At 45.3% G+C, this 13,614-nt stretch overlaps 1 protein-coding gene across 8 annotated transcripts in view; it reads left to right on the top strand.

Annotated features, from left to right (window-relative positions):
* The window catches only part of LOC105465119 (UDP-GlcNAc:betaGal beta-1,3-N-acetylglucosaminyltransferase 2), a 325,143-nt gene that overhangs the window by 7,548 nt on the left and 303,981 nt on the right, over positions 1-13,614 (top strand). The window contains exon 1 of one of the 8 annotated variants that reach the window (XM_071076780.1): positions 224-242. The exons of 5 other annotated variants lie outside the window; for them this stretch is intronic. The gene's annotated coding sequence lies outside the window, so the exon portion shown is untranslated. Of the gene's footprint in view, positions 1-223; positions 243-8,464; positions 9,720-9,764; positions 9,783-13,614 lie in introns of those variants that run through there. 2 more of the 8 variants (XM_071076779.1, XM_071076781.1) reach the window with 2 other exon arrangements.

Raw genomic sequence — 13,614 nt, forward strand, 5'->3', positions numbered from 1 at the left:
AAACTTAGGGAGAATCTTTCGCTTTGACCTTTAAAAAAATATTCCACGCCGCCTGCGTTGAATGATTAACCAGGCTGCTCGCCCGAGTCGTGGGGGTGGGGTGGGGCGGGGTGGGGTGGGGTGGGTGCTGCCAGGCCAGGGAGCGCCTGAAGCCGGACTCTGCCAGACACCCCTCGTGGGAAGGTGGGCGTGGGGGTCCCTGCCGCGGCTGCGGGCGCGGGGCAGGCGGCTACTCCAGCACGGTAGGCGGACCCTTCTCGAGGCGATAAACCGAGTCACCTGGTTAATTTCCAGGCCATGGTATTTGACACTCGGGGCTGGGGAGCCGCAGAACTCCCTGTTCCCCCATCAAGTGGAGGAGCAGTCGAGAGACTCCCCACAAGTGTCACAGCATCGAAGCTCATCTTTAAAAATACGTACGTTTATAGCCTGGGTTGGCGAGGAGGCGCTCTCCTGCCCAAAACGTACGGGTGGTTTGTTGAGTGTACTTAGCTCACAGGTGCCTGAGCTGTATCCCCCGTGGCCGCCTCAGCCACCCCAACTTCGCAGAAAGATTATTTAGAACAATTAAACCATATTCTTCTGCCCTTCTCTTGTTGGAACCCTACCGTAATATCTGATGGCGAAGCCAGTTGGTGAATATAGAATTCTACTTGTTAAATTCTTCCGGTGTAATTATTTGTGCCTCTGGAGGTGGTAAACGAAGTGGCCGACAGGGCCAGGACCGGGAGTGGAAAGGCGGGTACCCTGGCCGAGCCAGTCCCGGGGCTCCGGCGCCGGCTTTTGGTCGCACCCATGCGGATCTGACAGTTGACCCGGAGGGAAGACCGGCAGGGCAAGGCAGGGCGGTCACTTCCCACTATCCTAGCTCCTGCTCCTGGTTCTTTTGAGTAGAGGGTGGTTAAGCCTGGAGGAATTTGGGAGAGTTTTACTCAGAGTCCTTGCGCTGGTAAACCAGATTAGTTTGTAAGAACGGAGAAGTGCAGGAGCCCCATAGGGCTGTACTTGAGTAATTTGAGTAATCATTTTCCTCCCTGCCCAGCCTTTACAAATGTGTTTATCATTAGATCTTCTGTTTGAAACTACTTTTTTAGTTCGGAATATTGCTTTTTCTCCCTACAGCAAGAATTAACTGTTTTTCGTTTAGTTTTTGTGCAGATGACATTTGTATGATGAAGGCCTAATTCTCTGTGAAACTGAACAGTTCTCACCCTTACCATTCATTAGACTTGATTCTGCCACATTTAGTTCAGTGATCTTGGGCAAGTTATTTTTCACCTGAGCCTCATTTTACATATCTGCTTTTGGGGATGGTAATGTCTGCTCTACAAGATTGTGTCTGAGGACAAATAGGATGTTTGTCAAAATCCTCTCACTGCACCGGGAGAGTTAAGAAGTGCTTAATAAGTGTTGGTCATTGCTGTAATCAGTAGAGAAGTTCCTCCTGGCATCGACTTCCCCTTACCAAAAACAGTAACCCTGTGGTAGCCGTTCAGATTTGCCTGAGACTGAAATCGGCCATATTTGGCAGATGCACATCAGAAGATTCTTGAAACCTAAGTAATGAGGTAGTATTTTGAGGCAAATAAACATGATTTGCTTGTTGTTCAAAAATTATGAAGTTTTTTCTGGGCTTCTGGTAAAGGGCTGAGTAAATGAAGGGTTTGTAGTTTTGAAGATTTTCTTGTTTTAAAGAAGTCATGTTTTAGGTTTCTGATACACCAAAGTTATGCTGAAAATCGCAAAGTGGAACTGATAATTCATAGTTGATTTTCACCATACTGTTCAAATGTGTGGTTTTTTTTTTTTTTTAAATAGTTGCATTAGTGAGGCATCGTTGGTATAAGCTAAGATGTTCTGGAGAGAAATATGTGGGACTTTTTCAGCTGATGCAGGGATAAAAGAAAAGATGAATCCTCTGTTTCTCAAACTTTGAAACTTAGCTTAAAAAATTTTTTTTTTGAAATGGAGTCTCACTCTGCCGCCCAGGCTGGAATGCAATGGCGCAGTCTGGGCTCACTGCAACCTCTGCCTCTCGGATTCAAGTGATTCTCCTGCCTCAGCCTCCCGAGTAGCTGGGATTACAGGCATCCGCCACCATGCCTGGGTAATTTTTTTATCTTTAGTAGAGACAGGGTTTCACTATGTTGGCCAGGCTGGTCTCGAACTCTTGACCTCGTGATCCCATCCGCTTCTGCCTCCCAAAATGCTGGGATTACAGGCGTGAGCCACCGCGCTCGGCCTTAGCTTTAAATGTTTTCTAGCAATGCTGGGGTTTCGTGAAAATCCTAATTTAGGGATGCTGATCCACAGCTGTTAATGTTCCTGACATACTGGGTCAGTGCTTTTCATTCTTTCTAACTTGGTTAATGGATGCAGTATCTGACTCTATTTAGTTTTCTGTATTTTTTTTTTTTTGACGGTTTTATTGGAAAGTCTGTTAGAGACTTTAAAAATAAATGCTTATGGTTACTTTTATAAACATTGAGATCTTGAGATCTTGCAACTAGGATAATACTTGGTTATATAATCTATTGCAACATCCCTGATGGTGGTACATATATTAACAACACTGAAAGATTCTCATAAAGGCCTTTTGGTCTTTTATGTAAGTGCCCAAGGGAAACTAAAGTCATTTGGTTGCTTGGTATTTTTGGTGTGTACAGAAGATTAAAAGATGAATTAAACTAGACTCTGAAGTGGTAAATGTTTCCTGGCTGCATCCAGTAAAGAAAACAGCACAAACACCCCAAAGTTGTGGACCCAGCTGTCTTTTTTCTCCACTCTCTAAGGTGGGATTGCTGTTCCTAGATACTTGCCAAATATGTCTGCAAATTATAGAGTGAATACATTCCTCTCTCTAGAGAGGCAATTACTGTTTGAATAAGAGGTGTATGTATGTGTGGGATAAGGTTTTGGGAGAATTGATGTAACGATTTCATCATCACTCACTGGTAAGAAGGCTTTGCCAGGCTGAACAAAGCTTCAACAAGGAGAACTTGATACTTGGTGGAGAATTTATGAGGGCTTGTGTGGCACAATTACTTTGCTGCTGGAAAAAGTTATTTGTACTGAGTTTTCTATTTGTTACAAATTTTAAAAATTGAGATTTTGCCCTCTGTGTTGCCCTGTATTAACGACCTCTGCCTACCAGTTTTGTCTTTTTGCCTTGTCTTAATTTTTGTAACAAAATTCAGATGTCTTTTGAGAGTCATAACATGTATCTTGTGCAATTTTAGCTTTAGGTATTTTCATATATAACTTTAAGAATATGTTACACATTATTTTCTGTGCATCTATAAGTTAAATTTAAAAAAACATTTTCTGATGTGGCTACAGAGGGGGAAATTCCCAGTAGCCAGGAAATTGATACTTTTTACTTTTCATTCTTTTCATTCTGTGGCATTTTTTTTTTTTTTTTTTTTTTTTTTTTGAGACTGAGTCTTGCTCTGCCGCCCAGGCTGGGGTGCAGTGGCCGGATCTCAGCTCACTGCAAGCTCCGCCTCCCAGGTTTACGCCATTCTCCTGCCTCAGCCTCCCGAGTAGCTGGGACTACAGGCGCCCGCCACCTCACCCGGCTAGTTTTTTGTATTTTTTTAGTAGAGATGGGGTTTCACCGTGTTAGCCAGGATGGTCTCGATCTCCTGACCTCGTGATCCGCCCGTCTCGGCCTCCCAAAGTGCTGGGATTACAGGCTTGAGCCACCGCGCCCGGCCATTCTGTGGCATTTTTAAAACAAAGGGTTCAGGTGTCTTCATTCTGATATGAGTAGGATGTACTTTGCTTACCAGAATGTTTGAAAAACATTGATAATCCAAGGAAATCAATTCTAGCATGTGACTACATTCTGTCTGAGTGCCATGTGGTGGTTTAGTGGTTAAGAGCATAAACTTGGAGTCCATAAGATGAGGATTTTTTTTTAACTTCATGTATAACATGCAGTAAAGTGTGAGAAGTGTTAAGCATGAGCTCATGTATGTAAGCTCTCAGATTAAGAAATAAACATTTTCAGTACTGCAGAAGGTTCCTGTGCCCATGTCTTGTCCATTTTCCCACCCTCTCACCCTGAAGGAACTGTTATTCTTTCTTACATCATCATAGATGTGACTTCTATCATCATAGATGGGTTTTACCTGTCAAACTTAATGTAAGTGGAGTCAGTCATGCAGTGTGGCATGTAGTCTTTTGTGAAATAGACTTGAATTCTATTTTTACCACTTCCTGTGTGACTACGAATAATAGTCATAATTATTTAATCTGAGTCTCAGTGACGTATGGAAATGTCTAAAGTTAAAATTACACAAACTATTTCAGGATAAATTTTCTCAGTTGTAAAATGGGGAAGATAAAGCCCTATGTCAGATTTACTGGGGAAAGTAATATAAAGCTACCCCTAAAATACCTAGCATTGTGCCTGACTACAGTTTCCTCTTCCACTTTTTATTTCTTTAACAGGGTGATAACTAAAGCAACTAGATCTTTTGTGTTTAAATGAGCTATTTCATTAGCAGTTCTGTAGGTCTTTTATTGAAAGAAGACAAATCTTTATGTAATACTTTGTTGATATAGCTTTAGCTTTAAGATGTATTATTTGTTGGTTGATTGCCTATTTTTGACATTTCCTCTCTAAAGACAGTCATTGAAATGTCCCATCAGAGCTCTTTGTCCACCTGTGTGACATGAGCTAGGATGCAGTGATGAGAACTGGTCTATGGTTGATGATGGAGCTTGTGGAAGAGTTTAGTTTGGGTAAGAGTCATCGACAAGTGCCCAAGATGCTCCCAACATCTGCTTTGTTTAGTGAAATAATTATTTCAGAGGTGAAAGCACAGGGCCAATTATTTTAATTGCTTGCTTCAGACAAGCCACTTAAAACATTTTCTTTTTTTTTTCTTTTTTTTTTTTTTTGTTGAGACAGAGTCTCACTTTGTCGCCCAGACTGGAGTGCAGTGGCCGGATCTCAGTTCACTGCAAGCTCCGCCTCCCGGGTTCACGCCATTCTCCTGCCTCAGCCTCCCGAGTAGCTGGGACTACAGACGCCCGCCACCTCGCCCGGCTAGGTTTTTGTATTTTTTAGTAGAGACAGGGTTTCACCGTGTTAGCCAGGATGGTCTCGATCTCCTGACCTTGTGATCCGCCCGTCTCGGCCTCCCAAAGTGCTGGGATTACAGGCTTGAGCCACCGCGCCCGGCCCAAACATTTTCAACTCTTGTAATCTTACCGTGTAAGTGGTATTACATAATTCCATGGCCTCATGTCTCCTTGTTGGGTACTTTTCATTTTTGGACCCATTCTTCAAATGTAAGTTGGGTAGTACTTGGCATTCTTTCTAAATGACTTGCATTAGATGTTTATTTAGCAAAAATATTGAGGATACAGTAAAGGAAAATAATTCCACCCTCTCTCACCACTATAACTACAGTTAACTTGATGTGGGTCCTTCTAAGTGCTTGTTTCTTTTGTGCACTTCTAGAATGACCTTGGGAAAAACATACTTACAATACTTTTACGGAAATTTAAAATGGAATATGGGCCTGCTTAGAGATCTCTAGCAGAGAAGGCAAGAGTCTTGGCAGGCCTCAGTTCAAATCTGTCCACACTGTGGTCCCTACTTGTGGTTGCACCTTTGTTAGTGCTGAGTAGACAGTCCCCCGAGGCTCCATCAGAGGGTCCCCTGGTCTCCAGATTACAGTAGCCAAGATGGAAAACCTGCCCTAGAATACTTCTCCCTTAAGACCTCAAGATGTTTGGTGAAGTGGGCAGTTTGTTCTCCAACCAAACATGCACTGATTGAGCACTTGGTATATGCCTAGCACTGTGCTTGGCCTGTGCATGTTCATAGATGGGTCAGGCATGATCGCTGCCCTCAGTGGTCAGTGTGGTGGAGACAGCCAGGAACTGGTAAGATTGCCTTGGTAGAGGTGTAAGCAAATTACATGTTGGAGGCAGCCAAGAAAGGCTTCTTAAGGAAGTGGCCTTTGAGCTTGGTCTTGAAGGATGCGAATAACATTTCAGGGGCAGAGAAAGGAAGGTAGAAGTGCTCAAGGGATTGTAGGCTGAGAAAACAGGACACAATGGAAAGGCTCATAGAGGTCTTTTGGGGAAACAGCAGGTGATCCCTTGGGTTTGGAGTGCATGGTGCTTAGAAAGGTGTAATAGGCCATGATGCAACCTCGGGAATCGTGCAGAGATGGGGCAGTTAATAGTTATGGAGGTAGTGAGGAATCAGTGAAAGTTCTTGCGGTCAGGTGGGAGAGAGAGATGGTGTGCTGACTGTGCTGACAAGTTATGGCTGGGTTTGCATTGAGGAAGATGGGCCTGAGAGTGAATGAGGCCAGCCTGACCTGGGGCAGGTCATTGCAGTCCCTCTGTTCTCTGCTTCCCATTTGCCCCCTACCAGTCTCTCAGAAAGAAGCTGGAGGGATCCTTTAAAAACTGAATGACTTGAGGTTACTTCTCTACTCAGAATCTTCCAGTAGCTCCCTGTCTTCTTCAGAAGAAAGCCAGAGTTCAGATGTCACCTACCAGGGTTGGTGATCTGCCCTTCTCTCCTATCCTCTCCTACCTCGCTTCTACCGCTCATTTCACTCCAGGCACAAGGCCCCCAGCTTTCCTGCCTCTGGCCTTTGTGGTGACTGCTCCCCCGTGCCTGGAACTATCCCTCACCTCTTCTCTGAGAAGAGAGGCTTTCTCTGATCACCCTGCATAAAGCAGCCTTTCCTTATCCCCTGTGCAGTGCTTCATATTTCACCTAAGTGTTTATCAATCTTACAACAATCAACTCTGACTTGATTCTTTGCTGCCTGTTTTCAATACTGCTTGGTTTAAGTAGGCGTTTGATATTTGAGTTAGGCCACTTCATTAAAATTAGTCTTAGTAGAGAGGAAACTGAGGGCTCAAACCAGGGCAGGATGGTACAAGATTGAAATGTGTGTGTGTTTTATTTGGAAGAGGTGGGAGAGAGAAAAAGACTCATGGTGGGTGTAAAGGAATTTGGAAACCAATTAAGGGAGGTTAGAAGAAGGGCCATCACACAGGTACATTGGGGCATTTTTTAGCATATGGGATATGGGAGTCTGTGGTGATGTCTAGGGGACAAGAATATGGGGTAAGGGAAAACCTAGCAGTAGACTTGGGCTCAGAACTGCGGAGAGAGTCCATTTTGTGGGATGGGGCCAAGGAGCAAAGGCTGCCAAGATGCAGGAGAACCCTGGGGGTTCCTGAGGTTGGGGTGGGGTAGACATGGTGGCCAGCAGTATTGGGTACCCTAGAAAGTCAGGAGGGTGCAAGGACTGTGAAGATTCTAGAAGGTGAGGGGGATTGGGAGGGTCAAGGCAGGACAAATTGGCATGACAAGGAGCATGTGCCCGGAGCCATTGGAGAGGGGAGAGGCTCAAGATGGGGGAAACAGTGGAGATTGCTATTGGTGCAAGACCCCAGAAGCAGCAAGAGCTGTCACAGGGAGTGGAGATCTGGGAGTTGGGGGGTTGGGGACTGGCTGATGTGGATGGAGAACTTGAAAGTAGGTTTTGGTCCCAGAGCTGACATCAAATGTCTTTGTAACTATGGCAACCTACTTAGCTTCTGTTTCCCACCTCCCTGCAAAATAGCGTGAAACCTGCACAGCCAACTTCACATGTTTATTATTGGAATCCATTGAATTCATGAATATGAAAGTGTTAATACTCTGGGAAGATACTTCTATGGACCATAAACTTGCTGCAGTTTATTTGTGCTTCAGAATCCCGCCCCCCGCCCACACACACAGAGTTTCCCTCTTGTTGCCCAGGCTGGAGTGCAATGGCATGACCTTGGCTCACCGCAGCCTCGGCTTCCCGGTTTCAAGCAATTCTCCTGCCTCAGCCTCCTGAGTAGCTGGGATCACAGGCATGCGCCACCACGCCTGGCTAATTTTGTATTTCTCCATGTTGGTCAGGGTGGTCTCGAATCCCCAACCTCAGGTGATCCGCCTGCCTGGGCCTCCCAAAGTGCCTGGTAGAAATTTTTAAAATTATTTTCTTTGAGAAGCACTTAACATCCAACTGGTTCTCCAAAGTACTTCTTTTTTTGAGTCTTGATCAGGAAATAACACAATTGTGGGGAGTTTTATGTGCACATGTGTGTTTTTAACCCTTCAGGTCTGGCTCTAGATTGTTCACTGGTAAGCCGGATGATATTTTCAGATTCAAATATATTTGTCTAATAATGAAAGGGTCAAAGTGTTACAAATGCTATCCTTTCTAAGCAGTCAACATTTGGAACTAGTGAGATGTGTTTTTATTTTATGGTTGTATTTGAAGCTTGTTTATAAAGAACTTAATGCAACTTTATTCTTGAGATGCAGCCATTATATTTTTCTTCTCTTCCTTTACCACATAAGGAATTATTTTCTTCAAATGAACTTAAAATATCTCTCATGAATACTCCTATTTTTAACTGAATGTTTCTTTTTTAAAAAAACTTTTATTCCTCAAAGTTCTGATGGATCATCTTTTTTTAACTCTTTATAATGGAAATTTTGAAATCACTGCAGATACAGAGCATATCATGAAGCTTCAGGTAGCCACCAGCAGCTTCAGGGTGATGATTCTCTATTTTCATCCCTACCCCACTCACGACTAGGGGCCCATGGGCACCATCCAGAGAGAGAGGAAGATCACACTGGACCGCAGAGGGGGCAGCCCTCAATTTAGAGATAGTGGAGGCTTGGGGGAGAGGGTTGGACGCCCCCAGGGAGAGTGAGACGCAGACCAGGGGAGATTTGGAAGCCCGAGGCACTGGGATTGCTGTGGTCCCTGGTCCCTCCACATACCTGATCACCTATGCAGAGACTCGCTGAAAACTGAGGTGAAACTTAAGTTTTACTTGCGTAAAACTTAAATTGCTTGGTAAAAGAGGCCCAGTTTCTAAGCAGTTCAGTAGGGTGCCCACATATCGAGCAAGCATACTCTCTTTTACTGTGGCCACAAAAACTTTTCTTGGAAGGTGGCCAGAGAAAGCTATGTTACTATTGCACTTCTTTAAATACGGAAACAAGTCTTGGTTGAAGGCCTCAGTGATGCCTCCTCTTTTATAGAACACTTGGATAAAAGGCCAAAGTGTTACTTTTTTGAGGATATGTATTTTAAAATGTATATGGTTTATTTTGATATTTAAAAAGAAACAACTTGAAAACAACAGTCCTGAAACACTCGTCAGTAATGTGTTGGGATTTAATGTGCCTTTGAGAAAGGGAGAAGAGGCGGGACAGGAATCCGAGATGGAGCAGGGAGCTGGTTTGCTTGTTTGCCACCTTGCTCTGAAGTTGCCACCCAGGGCCACATGTCACTAGAAGTGTTGTCCTCTGGGAGGAGGATGATCTCTGACTGTGGAGAAGAGGCAGCATCCCAGAGGGAGCCCAATTTTAACTGGATGCTCAGTGTGAGAGGAGGGGCGCTGGCACTTAGTGGCTGGGTGCTGTGGGCGGGGCCTGCCAGCCCTTGGCTGTCATTTGCCACTTGAGGGACAGGCTGCTTAGTTCCAGCCTCCTGGCTCACCTGGAACCATTTCTCCTGGGAAGCATCGAAGCTGAGAGTGGATCCCAGGCAATGAGGGCTTGGTACTCCTTTTGGGGGATCCTGAGTGCCAGGAGGAGAGGATGAAATCCATGGACTTGGGGAATCGAGGCTGTCCTCATGGAGGAGGAGACAGGATTTGAACCTGGGCCTTCAAGGATGGGGGTAAGGATGGACAGAAACAAGATAAGGGACGTCTTAAGCCAGGAGAAGCCAGGCTGAGCAGAGGTATGGGTGGGGAGGACAGTAGTTGTTTTTAAGGGGTGCTGGTGGTCATGAAAGTTTGTCGAGTACCTGTTGGAAGTGAGGTAGATCAGTGGTCCCCAACCTTTTTAGCACTGGGGACCAGTTTTGTGAAAGATCGTTTTCCACGGACTTCAGGGTGGGAGGACGTGCGAGATGGTTTCGGGATGAAACTGTCTCACCTTAGATCATCAGGCATCAGATTCTAGTAAGGAGCATGCAACCTAGATCCTTGCATGCGAAGATAACAATAGAGTTTGCCCTCCTATGAGAATCTAATATCAAGCTGATCTGACAGGAGGCAGAGCTCAGGTGGTAAAGCTTGCAGGCCTGCCCACCACTGCTCACCACCAGCTGTGCGGCCCATTCCTAACAGACCATGCACCACTAGGGGTCCATGACTCGGGGTTTGGGCACCCCTGCCATAGATGATTCTTTATGCCAGGGAAAATAGTGGATTGAATTTGATTGCCTGAGTGCTTAATATTAAAGTGCTTATTTTAACATTTAAAATTTCCATTTCTCTCTGTGTGGCCTGTTATCACAGCAATGGAACTAAGTGGTGGGGAGTGGTGTAGTTTGGAAAGTCGATCTTATGAGTTTGAGAGGTGTCATCTTTAAATTTTATAAATTGGTCATTGGTTGAATTCTTGTGCATTTTACTATGTAAAATGACAGTAATCACTTTTTCATACCTACGTGAAAATAGTTTCCTTTTCTGCATATGTGTCTGTAGACATGTGGAGCCCACATAACAGATAACAGATCTCCCCTCCCTTCCCCATCTCTGTACACCAAGACTGCCAAGACAGGGCTGATGGCCTACTTATTTCCAGAAGCACTTGTGCAAGGTCACTTTGATAACTTAGTTTATGTAATGGGATTCTGTTTCTAGTCCAGTAAATGTAATTTATGCTTGTGCATTTCTATTAATTTTTAATTGCCTTTTTTCTCACCTCCCCCATCCCTGAGGCCTATGTTTGTTTATAGATTTATTTAATTGTATGTGTTTCCTGGGCCATGTTTTTAGGTGATGTACTGCCTTGAGATGACACCACGTAATTCTGTCTTGAGTGAGGCCTAGAGGGGAAATCTTGGGAATTGATAGATGCTTAGGATACTTATGCTAGAGCAGTGTTTAAAATGTTTGATCAAAATGGTCAAAGAATACAAAATGTCCTTAGGTTAGGTCCTGGTTCCTTTACTGTCCCTCCCCTTCTTGTTCTCAAATTGTGTGTTGAGTGGTAGGCACTAGAGATGCAGTAGTGAATATGGCCCATTCTGCCCAGAAGTCCTTGGTGTGTCAGACCTGTTAATCACACCATGTGCTAAGTCAGATAAATGTGGGCGAGGTGGTGTTGATAGCAAGGGGGAAGTAATAAAAGCAGCCCAACCTGGGTGGTGGCAGTGGGGTGGGAGGAAGAGGTGATGCTTTGGCTCTTTTTTTGTTTGTTTGTTTTGAGTCACACTCTATCTCCCGGGCTGGGCTGGAGTGCAGTGGTACGATCTCACTGCAGCCTCTGCCTCCCGGGTTCAAGCGCCTCAGCCTTCCTGGTAACTGGGATTACAGGCATGAGCCACCACACCCGGCTAATCTGGGGCCATCCACTCTTTTGTTTTTATGTTGATAGCCCAGAATGGAACCTACAGACTGTGAGAAAAAGACTTTGTTACTAATGATAATTTTGACTGCTGGACTCCCCAGTCCCCTGGGACACATGGTAGAAATCCTAGTTCTCCTCCCCAGGGCAGCCTTGGGCAAGGCTCTGTCTCCCTGTGCCTTGGTCTCCTCTGCTGTAAAAGAGGTATTAGAGTGGATGGTCTATAAGGCCCTGGGAAAGAAATTCTTGGAGCTTCTTTCTGGTAATGAAATTGGGTCGCAATCTGTGTATGAATTCGTGTGCATGTTGTTGAAAAAACAAGTAAAAGAATGAGGTAAGCCAGGCGTGGTGGCACACTTGTAGTCCCAGCTACGAGCTCGTGGCTGAGGTAAGAGGATCACTTGAGCCCAGGAATTCAAGACCAGACGGGGCAACACAGAATACAGGCAGACCCTTTACCCCCCCCACACCCCCACTCCCCACACACACCGAGAGTGAGACGGTACAGTTGGTGGGTAACGCTGGTTCTTTGATCCCTTTTCTGCCACAGGCTCTTCCTCTCAGAGCCGGGAGAGCTGGGGTTTGGGGCAGCCCTGTGCCACTGTCCCAACCCTGTGGCAGGTTGTAAAGCTGAGCTGGTTTCCCTTCACTTCAGGCTGTGATGCTGGAGGGAAGGAAAGGCAGATTTTCTCCACCTGTAGCCAGCTCTGACAGGTGTTTTAAGATGAGGCTAGTTTAAGCCCCAGCAGTCTCTCATCCTTTCATACAAATAACTAATTAAAACTAACTCATCACAAAACATATCTGCAGGGGATTCTGCCTATGGTGCGGAAGTATTACCAGACCAGGGCCCCTGGATATGTTAACCCATTGAGTGGTTCCCAAGCGGCCATTTTGTTTACATTATTACTTTCTCTTATCAATTTGGGGGGAAAAAAAAATCGATTTCCTGTGGCTTTCCTTGGAATGGCTTACATTTTCCTGGGTGGGTATCTACAAATGCAATAATTTTGGTACCTTAATTTTTTAAAAGTACAACTTTATTCGGGGATTCTCAATCCTCCTCGAGCAACAGTGTTGTGTGGTAGAAAGTATAAGAGCTTAGACCCAAGGTTGGGGCCAAAGTCCAAACGCTGGCTCCACCGGGATTAGCTCTGTGACCTCAAATTAATTGCCTCACATTTTTTAGCTTGTTGTGAAGATTAAATGAGATGAGAACATCCCAGCGTTAAAAATGGGCAAAGGGCATGGGGGAGTAGGAAGACCAGGAAGGAAGCGTATGAAAAGATGGCATCAATTAAAACAGGGAGATGTTCTTTTTTGGTAAAGATTAAAAAGGAGGACGGTGGCCGGGTGCCGTGGCTCAGACCTGTAATCCCAGCACTTTGGGAGGCTGAGGTGGGCGGATCACTTGAGGTCAGGAGTTCGAGACCAGCCTGGCTAATATAGCGAAACCCCGTCTCGACTAAATAATACAAAAATTAGCTAGGCATGGTGGTGGGCGCCTGCAGTCCCAGCTACTTGGGAGGCTGAGGTAGGAGAATTGCTTGAACCTGGGAGGCAGAGGTTGCAGTGAGCTGAGATCATACCACTGACTGCAGCGTGGACAAGAAAGCGAGACTCCATCTAAAAAAATAAATAAATGAATAAAAGAGGAGTATAGTATTCACTGTCAGCATGGATGACTCCGTGCTCTTGGGTATACAATGAGAGGATAAATCAGTCTGACCTTTTTGGTGGGAGGTTAAGGGTGAGAGTGAGGGGGATAGCTTGATTCTCTGCTAACTGACTTTAAAAGGTTGGGTTCCCTTCGTAATGTTTCCTCCGGAAATAACCAGATGATGTGCCTAGGAGGGTGTTTATGTATTTTCAGTTACAGGAAAAATCAGAAACAACTCATAATCTCATTGATTAGCAATTGGTAAAGCAGTTGGGTTGGGTGGCTCATGCCTGTAATCCCAGCACTTTGGGAGGCCGAGGCAGGTGGCTCGTTTGAGGCCAGGAGTTTGAGACCAGCCTGGGTGATATGGCGAAACGCCATCTCTACAAAAAACACCAAAATTAGCCAGGTGTGGTGGCATGCGTGTAGTCCCAGCTACTCAGGAGGCTGAAGTGAGCTGTCGGGGATCGATTGAGCCCAGGAAGTTGAGGCTGCAGTGAGCTGTGATTGCGCCACTGCACTTCAGCCTGGGTGACAGAGTAAGACCCTGTCCCTC

Source organism: Macaca nemestrina, chromosome 13, assembly GCF_043159975.1.
Source record: "Macaca nemestrina isolate mMacNem1 chromosome 13, mMacNem.hap1, whole genome shotgun sequence".
Taxonomy (NCBI): Eukaryota; Metazoa; Chordata; class Mammalia; order Primates; family Cercopithecidae; genus Macaca; species Macaca nemestrina.